The 15,266-nt window shown below is 39.9% G+C and overlaps 1 protein-coding gene across 1 annotated transcript in view; it reads left to right on the top strand.

Annotated features, from left to right (window-relative positions):
• The first annotated feature begins 1,556 nt into the window (after positions 1-1,556).
• The window catches only part of LOC149867521 (sodium channel protein type 1 subunit alpha), a 176,689-nt gene continuing 162,979 nt past the window's right edge, over positions 1,557-15,266 (top strand). The window contains exons 1-2 of the mRNA XM_090045575.1: positions 1,557-1,761; positions 2,412-2,491. The gene's annotated coding sequence lies outside the window, so the exon portion shown is untranslated. The remainder of the gene's footprint in view (positions 1,762-2,411; positions 2,492-15,266) is intronic.

Raw genomic sequence — 15,266 nt, forward strand, 5'->3', positions numbered from 1 at the left:
ACAAAAATCCCGTACGTTTGTATAGGGGTGTCAACCTGCAACAGGTGCTACAAGTGGCATAGGCAGTCACCGTGCATGGCACAAGGCAGACCAGGGAGGAGAGAGGCCAAGGAGCAGAAAACAAATCAGGCAGGGAGCAGAAGGCAGAGCAGCAGATTGGGTAGGAGGACAGAACAGGGAACGTGAAACAGAACAGCTGATCAAACAGGGGAAGGAGGATGGGAATAGCACTGGGGGAAGATATGGGGCTAATTTGTGGCATGCCTGCAAAAAAAGGTTGTTTCTCACTGTGTTATATATAAAATAAGTCATGATGCATCCTATCAGGGCAGCATCTAAACTGATTCTGGTAGCTCTAATTTATCATAGACTTTTTAGAGTTGTTGAATTAGACATTTGAATGTTCAGTATCTATACTGGTGAAAACAATCATTATATACAGATGAATACTTGTTTTTATCCGCACTTGCCTAATTCATATGGTATATAATGAAGTAAGTGCTTTATTATTTTCTCCTCTTTTTCTCTCAGCATCTCCTCATCCTGGTCTGCTTGCTACCACCCTGCTTGTTGTCCTCTTCTCTTTAAATCGTTGGTTACTCAATACCCACCTCACCCTAGTGTGGATGCAGATATGACTTTGAAAAGTATTTGTCTATAGCCCTTCCAGTTTTAACTGGGGGGAGGGGGTTGCCACAAAAGCAAAACTAGAAGTGTATATTCTCTCAGACTTAGCTTTGGCAATAAAAAAGAAGCCATGAGCCATTGCAGCTGTAGGTTCATTATGCTGGAAGCCACTGTCACTTAGCAGTCTGAATTTTAAAAAGCAGCTTTTTTGTAAAGGCTCCAGGTCTGGCTGCCTAGCTGCTGTTCTAAACCTTGTAATACAGGGTTCTGACATCACAGCTGTCTAACAAAATGTTTGACGGGCAAGACAGTTTGTTATGTATGGATATGATATCATATCATGCTGGCACATTAAGGTTTTTTAATTGATCCTATCCTACATAATGGTAAATCTATCATTAATATGCTGTAATGAGTTATAAAATAAGATGGTGATAAAAAGGTAGTCAGTTGTGAAATGCAAGGGATCAGTTTTGGACAACCTTCTTGTGTCAACATCATAAATCACAATACATGGGCTTTGGTATAAAAAGATCATTTATTCCAGGAAGAATTGAGTTGTATTCTTGTGCTTATGTTTCAGAAGTAAATGGTTAAATATTTAAAAATAAAATGAAAACAACAAAGGCACTTTCCTGGATATTTTGTTTAAGTTTTTAAAATAACTTTTTATTTTAGTCCTTGTCCTTGGTTTCTTCTGAGAAAAAATATGACTCTACAAAATAAATTTGCACAAACTTGTTAAAAATGCTACTATGACCAGAGGAGCTATAAAAAAAAAAAATGGTTACCACAGATTCATTCTTTTTGCCAGTAGATGGAGCTGTCTTGTAAGGCGATGGCCCTCTCTTTTTTCCACCCTCCTCCCCCTATCTGCCTTTTTTTTTGCAAGCTATTTGCTGATTTGTATTAGGTACCATAGAGTGAGCCTCAGAACAGGAAGCTGAGGATGAAGCAGAAAGGATACTGCAGAGGTCTCTCTTTCCCCCCCTCCCCAGTGAGAATGCAGCAATTGTAAATACTTGGCATTTTTTCGAGCTAGAAATCCTGAACAAGTTTATTAGACAGCATTTCATTATCACCATCTCTGATGCTTTCTTTCTCATAGTATATTTGAAATGCCTGGTGTCTCAGGTAAGTCAACAGGACATTTAATCATAGATCTTAGTTCATTTGTATGGGTATCAATGGTTTTTTATTCAATCAAACGAGAATGCTTGCTTTGTAGTTTATACTAAGTGTGGGCTAAGACAGGAGATCCAATTTTGGATTTTTAAAACCTTTCACAAGCTGCAGTCAGTCAGGTCTGTTTAGCAACACAGGGTTCTGTTACAAGATTGATTTCATTGGCCTTATATTTTTTTGGATGTTTGCCAGCTCTTATAATTGTTTGCCTATTATTAAATTTAAGGAATTTATTTCCGTAACCATCATTTAGGAGTGATAACTACCTAATAAGGATCATATTGTTCCTTAGAGCAAAGCACAAACTGGAACATAATGTTAAGCACAGTAAAAAGGCAGTAAGGTTACAAAGCCTAGAGTTGCAGAGGTATACAGCTAATCCTACCCTATTCAAACAGAGGCTGTGTTCCAGGCCAAATGCCTTACCCAAGATTTTGGTGCAGGGCTTGCTGCCTTTTTTCCTTCCTGACTGTGAAAATCTTTCAAACTCTATACACAGCAGGCAAGCCTTGCTTTTACTTACGTAGAGATCAGCACTAGTGGTAATACTGCAGATATGACTCGGTTCATAATCTGAACCGTCTTGCTTTTTTAAACAGCACAAGAAATTTGCCAGGTGGACATCAGGCTCTTTCAGCGTCTTTTCTAAAATGGATTACTCCTCTGCCACTTGTCTGAGGTATGTGCATACAAACATTCGCATCCAACACGCATCTTTTGGATTTGGATTCTTCCCCCCTCTCCCCACCCCGTTCTTTTGCAAAAAGTTTTTGTTGCTCCCTCTGCAGTATTTCAAATTGAACTGCCATTTTAATTTTAATGCTGGACTGTGTTTTAAAGCCCTCACTGTGTATTGGTTTCCAGAAGTACTTGTTTCATATCTGTGATGTCAAACTCCTGAGCTATGTAAACTGATATTATTATCACACTCTTGAAGCATGCCTGCTTTTCATATTGACTTTCAGTTTGGCGTATAACTGAGTGATCAGTATATTTACTGCAAAAGAAAAACTGCATTAAATTTAACATTGAGAATTTAATGCAAAATGGACAAAAATGGGAAAAGTCACTGTTATGCTTTTAGTTTATTTGGTTGTGCCTAGGCTGTGTGATTCTTTACTTTAACACCAGCAGGTAAGCTTATCTTCAACACTTGCTGCAATATTTGGATGTGAGAGGAGGTCAGAGACAGATGGATAAACCTTAACTTTGAATGCCCTCACTTTATCATGTAGGTACTAGTTTTACAGTTCATAGTTAATTCACATTATTGTGAAGGCAGTATCTGGGAGGGAGGAAAATTTCTACTGAGGTCAAATTCACATCTTTCTCTGGAAACTCCAGGAAAACAATAAAAATATTTATAGTATCTTTATTTGAAGAGGCTAATGGTTGACTAATATAATTTAATGAGAATGCTATACTTCAAACCCACCTGCACCCTTGGGTTGGATCTGGACCATGAGGCTCCTTACAGGCCTGATGCAGACTGCAAAGTGACTCTTAGGCTGGATCTGGACCCAGCAGTGATGGTGGGGGGGTTAATACACCTGTTGCTCACCCACTGACGCATGCCCATCAGGGCTCCATCACTGGGGATTCAGCAGTAGATCCCACCCCCAAATCCTTGGCCTCTGCTGGAAATAGGCAAAACGGCTTCATGGGCTGGATACACAGTGAATGGATCCATTGACATCATAAGACACAAAAGTAGCAAGAACGAGATTTATTATATCATAGTATTGTATCACTCTGGCATGAAACTAGTTTCCTATAGCTTGCTGTAGCTTACTGTTTTATATTACATGGATTCATGTTTGGTGTAAAGTTTCAGAACTTAATGTGAACTACTGAAATAATTGGGAACATGAAAGAATGTAGTGACTTAGTATTTTTGTTTAGAAGTTGAGATGATTTTAAAATACCAAGTCCTCAAATACATTTGAATGTGACTTTTAAATTCATTTGTCATCATTTAAACATGCCTGACTAATGAATCATTGAGGCCATCCACATTATAACTCATCGTACCATCTTTCCATATCTGGAATTTTCATTGAAATCAATAAATCACTGGCAGAACGGGAAACATGATAGAATGTGCTGTATAAATGGACAATTTTAATATTTGATTTTGTCCAATACTAAACTGAGCTCTAATGTTATATTTTGTTGCATGATCCATATTTATTTTCTTTGCTTACGTTAATCTGCAGAGCTGAAACTAGGGGTGGCTGACTTCCTGCTGGTCTTGAGCAGTCTTGGGCTAGGTACACACACTCCGAGGTGGAATTGATCTAAATTATGCAGTTTTCTGTAGGTGGCTCTGCTTCCTGATCTTCACTTTCTTTCATTTGAGGGCCCTCTGTAAGACCACATTTTCATTTCACTTCGTTTGCTTTTAGGTCATTATTATTCTCCTACTTGTTCCCATTATCCAGCAAGCATCCATACACTCTGCTTCTATACCCTGTCTTCTCCTTACCAGTACTGTTATCTTCTGCCATTCCCATATGTACCATACCCAGGTCCTGGCTTTGTTCATGACCTTTATATACACTTTCTGCATTTCCAGACTTTCTTGTTGCCTTCTGGGTATTTCATTCTCTTTACAGGTGTCCATGCTCCCAATTCAGAAATTCAGCATTTCAAATATCTATGGTTCCAAATGTCCTTTTACACCTTCATACTATGCTGCTCTGCTCCATCAATAGTATTGTCTAACCACAAAAATCCTTGCCTCTTGCACTTAGATAAGTTATTCTCAAATAATATCTTTGCTTATTCCCCAGGCAAGGTACTATCCAACCCCTGTCCCATCTTCCTCATTCTCTGCTAGCAGAAAGTGTTCTTATGTTTTCTTCTCCTATGTTCTCATCACCTTACCAGACATCCTCCTCTCATTTATGACAATGGTCCCATTCCTCTCCATATTTATTTCATTACATTTTACTTCTTTAGTTTGGTTGGAGGCAGAAGTCCAGTTTCTACCTCAGTTTCTGTTTTCAAGCTTTATTGTTTGCTCCAAAATCTCTCTCTCTCCCCCTCTAGGACAAGAGTATCAAAGATAGGGCTTGAAGCCCTACTGTCTGGCCCACTTTGCTGTGACCCACACACTGCTGGACCAGGCCTGCATGCAGAGCCGGGGTTCCATGTTGTCCATGGTGCCACCCCATTCAGTCCAGGATCAGTGTTGCATGTAGTGGCTTCCTCCATGCAGAGTACAGCACATTCCCATACTGGGTGTGGTGGGGAAGGGTGCCACATGCAAGACAGATCCTGGACCAGCTGGAGCCCATGCCAGCCTGCTCAGAATTCACACCACACATGTACCTCCTGCTCCCCCCCCCAACGTGGCACAGTCTCAGAACAGGTTGGGGTGGGAGGGGCCTGGCAGGTGGGGCGCGAGGGGGTGGGGCACGTTCCTTGGGTTCCTGATCTAGGCCATGGACTGGCCCAGCACTTCATCCAGGCCACAAAGCCGGAAGGGTTTGACACCCCTTTGTTTCTTTATAAATTTTGATTCAAACTCTAGTCCTTCTGCTGCTGGTCCCTCTTATAGTCACTTTCTTTGCTCCCAACAGATGTTTTTGTTATTTATATTAGTTGTTATAAAAACCAGCAAATACTGCATGAATATCAAGATCAGATAGAGTACTTTAAGAGGATATCTAGAGGTTCTTGTGACTCTCTCAGACTGTTTTTTGATGTTGGTATTGGTCAGAGATGACTCAACCTAAGTTTCAACAGTGTGACTTTCTAAGTAAAGTATGTTATCTTAGGGAAGCTTCCAGAAGTTTTTCTATTAAAAAGTGCATTTTAAACCAATGAGTTTGGGAATATTCCAAATTTACTCACAAGCAGCACTTGAATTCTCTCATCCCTCCTTGGATACCATTTTCTACTTATTTCTACTTATTCCCTGTTTTACAGTGTTTGATTCAGAGTAAGATGTTTGATTTCCTTTAACACTGTTAACAGTCTAGCCACATTTTTTTCAAATTATCATAAATTTACATATGAACATAGAGTCTAAAAGAAGGTTGCAACCTTTCAGGATAAGATGACACAGATAAAATTTTAAGAAAGAGTTTCTTTAGTAGACCTGGAAATGGAAGTGGAAGGGAAATATTACAGTACCATATATTAAAAATAAGTTCCTATAGCACTGTATATTCTCAATCAGGGGTTGTCAACCAGGAGTATGCAAGAAGGCCCTAGGGGTTACACATGGGCAGGCAGGGATGGAGCATTGACATGCATCATGCCACACTGCTGTGCAGGTACTGCCCACCCAGCCAGACATGGGGGGCGGGGAAAACTCACACATTCAGCCTCGTGCCACCCCCACCCCTCCCACTTCGCATTCAGCCACCAGGGGTACCCTGCTCCATGTCTGGCCCCCAGCGGTACACTGTTCCAAAAAGGCTGAAAACCCCTGTTCTAAATGATGATACTTATATTAACTAATTTTCCAAACTCTCCTATACAGTAATAATAGATATGCATTGCCTTTGATACCTACAGAAGAATATATTGATCAGAATTCATGCAATGCCTAAAAGCTATATGAATTAGAATTTCTCAAAGTACTCAATAAATTATTCCATTACATTTCTTTGGGATGTCATACATTGTGTGTGTATGTATGTGTTGTACCACTCTAAATTTTGAAATGGCTAGAAACTTATTTTCCAAATATTAGCTGATTTCTTAATAATTCTTTTAGATCATTCAGGTCTTATAGGATCAGGATAGCAAGTACATGAATAAAGAGATTAAAAAAAAAGACCTATGATAAGTCAGGTCAATTTTAACTCAGTCTAAATCAGTGTAAATTTTAACTCAGTTAAATCTATGGTAGATTTAATTAGACTTTTTTGTGCAATTTTTTTACTGAAAACTAGGATAATTCAGAAGATGATTAAACAGAAGTGGATGCAGAAGAGCCAGATTTCAATATAAGGCATTTTTGGCAGGAAGGAAATTCAATCTAAAAAATTTATTTTCAGAAAAGGAAGATAAAGAAGTGTATGCTGTCTGAAATACATGGTAATAGATATAGCAATAGAGAACTGTCTATATCTTCTTAACTGCTACATTAAAAATACTTCACTGAGAAGAGCTTCCATAAGAGATTTTCAGTTTTTTTTTTTCTTAAATGTTTATTATATATACCTCTGAATGGTAGATTGGATATATTTAGAACTTACCTTCAATGTAGGTTTGTCTTAGTTTCAAATTGTGTTTATTTTTTACTGACTGATTGGTAAAGTCAGAAGTTTATACAGTTGCAGGTTATCATAAATAGGCAAAGTTTTCAAGTCCTAATATCGTTTTGAAACAAATTCCTACCAATACTACAATTCCAAATTAATAATGGGCAAATAAAAAATTAATTAGGATTACCAATAACATCATTATTTTAAGAGTAAGCAGGTAGATTTTTCTATGTAGACTGGAAATTTTCATGGAAATTCTGCAAGACACTAACATAAAAAAATCATCTGAAAGAATAAAGGAAGTTTCTACAGGAGGTAAAGTAATGAAAACAAATTAACAATTTGCATAAACAGCATTAGATTTTTTCCTATTATTTCTGGTGGAGAAACATCCTATGTTAGACATTTCAAAGGAACATTTTTAACCATGTTTGGCACTTCTGTAAAATATGTGGCACTTCTATAGAATTTTTCATAACAAATTAAATTGTTACACATTTTGTCACATAATGGGTTTGTCTATGAAGCCATGCAAAATATCATTAAAAAGCAATGTTTATTTAGCTGATCAGTATAAAAAGCAATATAGACAATCAGATTGAAATCAACATATGCCCTTATTTCATTTCTTACACAAACAGATCTACAAATGTGCTTGTAAACTAACTAAACAAGAATGCAAACTGCAAATTAGAAAACTAACTGGTTGTTCACATGCACAGATAACCAACTGCAGGAAGACTATATACATTCAAGGGTGCAGCTTCATATACTGACTTTTCCTACATAGACCACGGCCAGTTTGAGAATGGGGTTTTAAATGTAGGCAAAGCTATAGACAGGTGCACAGTAGGTTGCCTAGCTGCCTGGCTCTCGTTACATTCAGATTTTTGTAAAGTCCATTAAATGTGAGATGCATCTTTAGGTAGGGATATACAGTACTTTGGAATACCTGACCCTAAGTGCACAGAATAAGCTGGAAATGGGCTGTGAAGATGCTCTTTTATAAGAAATCTGTGTTGTACAGTATGAAGTAGAATTATTAAATATGCAACTGCCCCTCACGCTGTGGACAAGCAAAACTCGTGCCATGGGTAACACTGCATGTGTTAAGGCACAGTGGGGTGACAACTACAGGGATGGTGGCCCCTGCTGTGATGCCTGCCAGTTGTCGAGGAGATCAGTGCAGGGAGGTCCTGGGGCCCTGCACCCCTAGCTGCTGACAGGCAAAACTGGTGCCAGGACTGTCTCTGTCTTGGGGCAGTTGAGTGTCTTGATTCTTTCCTCTCCTTAGCCTGGTTTTGTAGGTGCTCATTGATGCTCGTTAAGTTGTTATATAGTAGCTAGGTCCTGTGTATGGTCCCTGAGTCCCTGGTCCCTGAGTGAATCATGGTTGATTGATTGATTGATTGGTATCTGGTAACACAGCAGCTTAGCAGGAGGCCTGCAGCAGTATCTCCCCTCCCTGCCCCAGGACAGACACAATCAGTTCCACAAGTACCCATGGCACCAGTTTTGCTTATCCCTAGCTTGAGGGGCAGTTCCCCCCCAAACCCCTCCACCGATCTTCTTGAAACTTGGCTGGCTTTGTGGTCTCAATAAGAGCTACCACTCCTGAAGCTTTGATCCCCCTGTGTTGTAACACACAGATATGACAGGAGCCTTGCTTTCAAGAATTTGGGGTACAGTTCCCCCCAAGCCCCTACACTGATCTTCTTGAAACTTGAGAGGATTTATCCTATCTGTAGAGTCTACTATCTCTGAAAATTTCATCCAAATGGGACAAAACCCAACAAAGTTATAGATATTTTATTGTTTCCCCATTATGCCATATGGCTGGATCTCCAAGGCGGCTCCGAAGCTCTTTGGGAGCTCCGAACCACTTCAGGAAGCCAAACAAGGCCATCACTTCAACCCAGACATGCTGCTTCAGACCCCGAAGTGTCCAAAGCTTCTCCGGATCCAAAGCTCTGTCGGAAGCCTCGCACAGCCCTAGATTCAAAAGCCACACAAGGTGTAAAGGTACTTTTACATAGCCATGAGTTGTAGCACCGGGCGTTTTGAAGGAAAAATGTGCATCGGTGCTGAGAAAATGGTGGTGGTGCGCTTTAGAACTAACACCCCTTGGAGGTACTTGAGTTCAAAAGTGCACCATCACCATTTTCTGTGTACTGACATGTATTTCACCAATTATACAGCTGCACATGGTGCAGTGCAGCTCAGCTTAGTCTGTGTGTGGAGCAGACTTGATTAATTGAGTCTGCTCCAAAGTGGCAGATCTCTGGCGCATCACTGGAAAAAAAAAGGATGTGTATATATGCCAACAGATTCCTGCAGAGAGATCTGCTTTACATAGGAAGTTAAACTAAGCATGAAATAAGCAGCAGCCCACTGCTTTTAACATTTGTAGGACATTAATAATATATGTTACATAACTGTACTAAGTCCACTCTCAATTAGAGTCCAATGAAAAGAACTGCTTTTATCTAAAATCTATTTTAATATTGAAATTGATTCTTGAGAATGGTGGAACATAGGAACATGGAAGTGAAGAGACTGTCCCAACCACCAAATACACTACCCACTGGTTTCAGTCAACCACGTAATATATGTTTATTCCATAAAGTTAAATGGGATCATCCACTCCAACTCCTCCTATACAAAACATCCCTCAAAGCTCCACAATAATTTTAGGCAATGCAGTATAAAAAAATCCCTCAATAAATTTGCTACAAGAAGAGAGGAACAGAGACAAAGACATCCATGTCCTTTGCTCCTACAATAGCAGGAAACATGTTAAAGAAAATGTATCCAGGTGGTCCTAGGATCATTTGGCAAAATATTTAAAACTGGTTTTTGCCTCCCTGCCAATCAGGAGCAATCAGCGAGCAGCAGAGCCCCCCCTGCCAATCAATGGTGGGAGGTGCACAGGGAAACCTGCAGCATTAAAGGAGCTGCTGTGTACCCCACTCCCACTGTGAATTTGGTTGGTCCTTAGGGATGTGCATTTAACTATAATGACTACAAGACACAATATCTTTTGACTATTTTTGTCTAGTTTGTGTGTTTTTAAATGCTATGTATAATCTAGCAATTTATTATACACTCCAATAGTAATATTTGTTTTTTATTTGAGTTTAAACTGAATAATTTCATTCTAGCTCCTAGTGTATTGGTAAAGCCTCTAGTTTCACTTTAATTGAAGAAAGAAATGTAGTGTTATATGTGATGAGGTGCCACACCATGTGCACCCCACTTTTCAAAATCCTAAATCCACCCATGCCCTTATATCCTTATCTGCATTTGCACACAGAATAGAGCACAGCAGGGTGTAATGGATGTGTTGCTTCTCAGTTTCATTACTACTTCCTCTCTGACACCTGCAAAAGATTCTGAGAAGCAGCAGTGAACTTAGTGTTTTGTAAGATTCACTGTGCTGCTGTATAGTGGTAAGTCCTCTTTAAGTTTTTTCAAACAGATGACCCTGCATCTCTGCTATTGGAGTTCCTGAGCTGTAGTTTGCAGTCTCTTTGGGCAGTTATAGATGTGCTCCAGGGCTAGGTACAGACAGTCAAAAAGCAGGTTAATCTAAACTGCATGGATTAAATAGAAATAGAAGTGAACAGACATTTACCTTTGATTCAAGAAATGCAGCCAAGTGCCTGTAGTGGCTCAGGCCAGAAGCCAGGGTGCACTAGAGCACGGCTCTCTGACTGTGTCTGCTTCCTTGTCCTGCTGCCCCTGAGGTCTTGGGATTTGCAATCCGAATTCCAACAGCAGGACTCTACAGGGTTGCTCATGACGTCCTCTTCCTGCTTCCAGGTGCTTCTGGGATTTGTAGTCCACAGCTACAACCAGCAGTAAGTTTGAGCAGGGGAAGTGGAAAGGGTGTTTAACCCCACTTGCTGGCTCCACTCCCCAATCCCCCCACCCCCTGCAGACTCGGCAGCATCCGCAGCCAGGCTTGCCCCCCTCACCTCTTGTCACTTAGCCCTCACTGCTCCAGCTGGGGAGCGGAGGGACTGGACCATTTTTGCTTTCTGAAGCAGACAGCACAGCCCAGCCCAGGGCTGCAAAGCATGCTGGGATACTGGGGGACTGTGATTTAACTTGAACCAGGAAGGGGTCTGGGGCAGAAGTTTCATAAACTAGTTTGACCCAAATCAGTTAAGTCTGATACTATATTCAGTCAGGTCTATCTTAATCCAGTTTCAGCCATTTTGAAACTGGTTTATGTGCACTGAGCCATTACCGGTTTAAACCATTTCATGATCACCTAAACTGGTTTATGTGTAGCTTCTTTCCCTAGCCCAGGAATTGGGGTGGGGGTGGGGCTTTAATTAGAACAGTTCCAATAGCTGCTCTAATTAAAGTGCCCAGAGCATCACATGTATCAGCAACCCCATGCTGAAAAATGGCAGTGGGGTTCTTTAACTAAAGCTCATTGAATGAGCTTGAATTAAAGCACCCTCACCACCATTTTTCAGCATGGGGATGCTGATACACATGACACTGGAGTCTACTACATCGTCGTAATTACCACACTCCAGCAGACTCGTTTAATTGAGTCTGCTCTGATGTGCTATAATTACAGTGCATTGAAGCAGCCTCACTACACTTGTATAGGTGCCCTTTGATGCTATGTCTGGTAATTCTGATTTCCGGGATAAGCTTGTTCAGAGAATATAGTCTTTCTCTTTAATGCTGTCAGTCATGGGCAATGATCACAGACTGGCCCATCTGCTTTTCCCTTGAGACAAGTTTCTACACAGCTGTAAAGTTGACTAATCGTGGACTAGGATTAAATAAAATTTAATGGCTCTACTGGGAGAAACTGAAATACAGATTCATGAAATGATGAATTACCAGACATGCTAATAGAAGAAAGCAAATTATCATCTAATAAAATACTCTCCCCATCTTATCACTGTATAACTCATAATCTTGACCCTGGGTAGTGGCTGTCACTGAGCTCTAGATAAATATGGGAAAAACATGAAACAATCAACATATGCATTGAAAAGGTAGATCTTTCAATTTTATTCTTTTGGCAAAGTATCTCTCTTTCACAGCAAACAGCAGTCTCCTGCAGATGAGGATGTCTACTTTGTAGTGTCTTGAAAGAATAATTATTTGCGATGTTAGAGATTGCCCTCTGCTTATGGCTTAGACCTTTCCTCTCAGAATGCTAACACGTATAGCTGAGCATCAAAGTTAAGCCCTTAAAACAGTATTTTGTTAAAAGCTTTGTAGGATTTAAAAATTAGGCTCCAGTCCAGTTTGGTACTAGCTTTTTAGGCCTCAATAAAAAAAACTGATTCTAGGGATAAGGCCAAGATTGTGAAAAATAGAAGTCTAGAATTAGGTTCATAGTTCCATGTTTCAGGCACATAAATAAATTACTTAATTTTCAAAATTGCTGAGTAACCAGCTCCTACTGACTTCAGGGTGAAATCCTGAGTGCTCAGCACTTTTGAGAAAAGTTGGCTTATTTCTTTCTGATCTCTTCAGATAAATTCCCAACATCAAGTAAAAATCATTTGTTTTATTTTATATGAAAGGAGGTAATACAAAATGAGAGAATTATATCATAAATAGTAAAACTGCATTTAAGGGAGAATTCAGTGCTGTAAGCAATTACCTTCCCCTTATGAAATATTGAATTTTGCTTTTATCTGGATAAATGCTTCTAATTCACATAGCTCTCATAACATGATAATTATCAGTAATTAAATTTAGGGATAGAAAATACAAAGACACTTTCTCATGGTGTTCAAATGATTTTATTTATATATTTATTTACAGGACTGGACTTCCTTTTTAGGATTATTTTCACTTCCAGAAGTTTTAGGGACTTAATGTTAGCACTTCCTTGCCATATACATCTACTGCCAGTTTTTAATTCTAAATTGAATATCCTAGGTTAAAAGCATCTAAAAAATACTATTTTTAATCTGAGTGCATCTCAAGTTCCAGACTACTCTGTACAAATTGGAAAGGGAAAGTTCTGAGTAAGGAGGATAATGAGATGGCATTGCAGACATCTTTCCAAACATGAGGGCCAGCTTTTAGAAGAAAGCATTAAATTGCTTGTTTGAAAATCTGACAAGCAAGCAATGGAAGCTAGCACCCTGGGCAGACTGGAGGTGGGAAATGGTTCCTTGCTACTGTAAAGGTAGGCCTGAGATAGGCCACAAAGAGCTTTGGAAGCAAAGACAAACATATTCTGTTTGATACAATAAAAATGGGGAAGCCCATCAATGGATTCAAAGAGAGTGGGGATGTGGTTAAGTAGAAAATGATTTTTATAGCAGCATTCTAATTGATATGACTGGCAGGATTGCATTATTTGTAAGGCCAAAGAAAAGTGTATTGCAATAATTAGGGAATATCTTAGGGCCCCTCTATGTGTGTAGGTAAAGGCGCAATGGGACATAATGAATGATCCACACGATTATACCTCCTGACATACCGGATATGCATTGCAGGAGTCACAATTATGTGGATTGCGCATTAGATCACATTGTGCCTTATTGCTGGTGCAGAGCATGCCCAATCCTGGGCCTCCCCTGCACTGGCAAGAAGCAAGTCCCCCCGACCTGGGATACAAGGTCACCTGTCGGGGCTCTCAGTGGAGGGAGAACACCATGTGTTCCTGTGGCTGGGAGCCCCAGCAGCTGACCGAGGCTCCCAGTCATGGGAGTACTCCAGGAGTCCCTACAGCAGGGAGACCATAGTTGCTGCACTCTCCCAGTCGTGAGATGGGCTTCACACCCCTGTGTGGCTGGGATACTGGAGCTACCGTGATCTCCTGCCTGCAGGGATATATGGGGTGCTCCAGGGCTGGGATATTTCAGCAGCTGTAGCTTCCCAGCCACGTTGATGCTTGTCCCTCTCCCCCCCCATGACTGGGAGCCCTCTCAGCTGGGAACTCCCAGGATTTGGGGGTGCACATAGGCCTCCTCAGCTGGGAGCTCTGATCAGTTGATGAAAGCTCCCAGCCATAGATATCCATGATCACATGTTCTATTAACAGCAGAATAGGAAGCAGCTACAAAGTTTTATTCCACAAAATGTTTAAGAACTTTGTTAGGTATATCATGAATATGAGGTACCTGGTTCAGGTGAAACAGGTTCAATATATTGTACAGAGATGGATTTTGCGGGGACTGACTAGCATTAGTTTCACTTGGTTTCAGCGGTCCTTAGGCTTGATTGCTGGTCCTCCTCCCATATTTAAGTTTGTTAGGTTTAAGATTGCTAGGTTAGGATGGAGAACTAGTCCTTAAGGCTAAAGTTGGTGTCTGATTAGAGGTAGCAATGGATCTGTGAAATGTGTAACACTCAGATGGATTTCTGTACTTCTCAAAACACTGAGCAGTAAAACTAAACAAAACCTTATAAATGCTCATTCTTCTGCTACTAACTTTAACTATATTCCCTGTCAAATGCATTTCTCAAGATGCAGTGTGGTGTCATTCTGTGTCTTGCCATTCAAATCCCTTTTTTCATGGGACCTATTCATTTTTCCTTTTTCTACCTTTATTTTATAGCAGAGGCATTGGTATGAGGTTTGTTTTGTAAGGAGTCTCTTCTGGTGAGTGCCTCATTCAGAAACCTTCTTGTATTCTATACTGTCACTATCTCCATTACATTTCATATTTTGGAAGTACAAGCATAATGAATTTCAGCAAGGACACTTGCACTCTGTTTGGAAAATAAAAAATTATTTTTTTATTCCTGAACAGATTGTGAGGTCTTACCCTACACATGAAAAATCATTTGGATTAAGGTAGGAGAGGTACTTAAAACAAAAAAGCTACTCTTGATGAACTTCCAGCATAGACAATCCCCTAATGTTACCTTCCAAAAAATGCAACACTAAAAGACCTTTTTGTGGAGAATGTCCTGCATTCCATCACACTCCCACTTTTAGTAAAGATTGAATATGGTAGTTAAAAAGATTAAAAATGAAGCTAGGCAGACAAAGTTCTTTGGGTAGATGAGATATCATTTATTAGACCAACTAAATAGTTGGAAAAATTGCTTTTTGCAAGACCAGCACAGCTACAACCAAAAAAACAAAAAATGAAGTTTGTTTTTTTCAAATTACTCCCAGCCATCATCCTGGCATTTTTATTATAACTCTTTTCAAGTAATAACTAGGGATTTGGGTTTTCCATTTCCCACAGAAAAACAGAGAAAACCATAGATTTCCCAACTTTATTAGAG

This window comes from Crocodylus siamensis, chromosome 4, assembly GCF_052110815.1.
Source record: "Crocodylus siamensis isolate JL-2025a chromosome 4, ASM5211081v1, whole genome shotgun sequence".
Taxonomy (NCBI): Eukaryota; Metazoa; Chordata; order Crocodylia; family Crocodylidae; genus Crocodylus; species Crocodylus siamensis.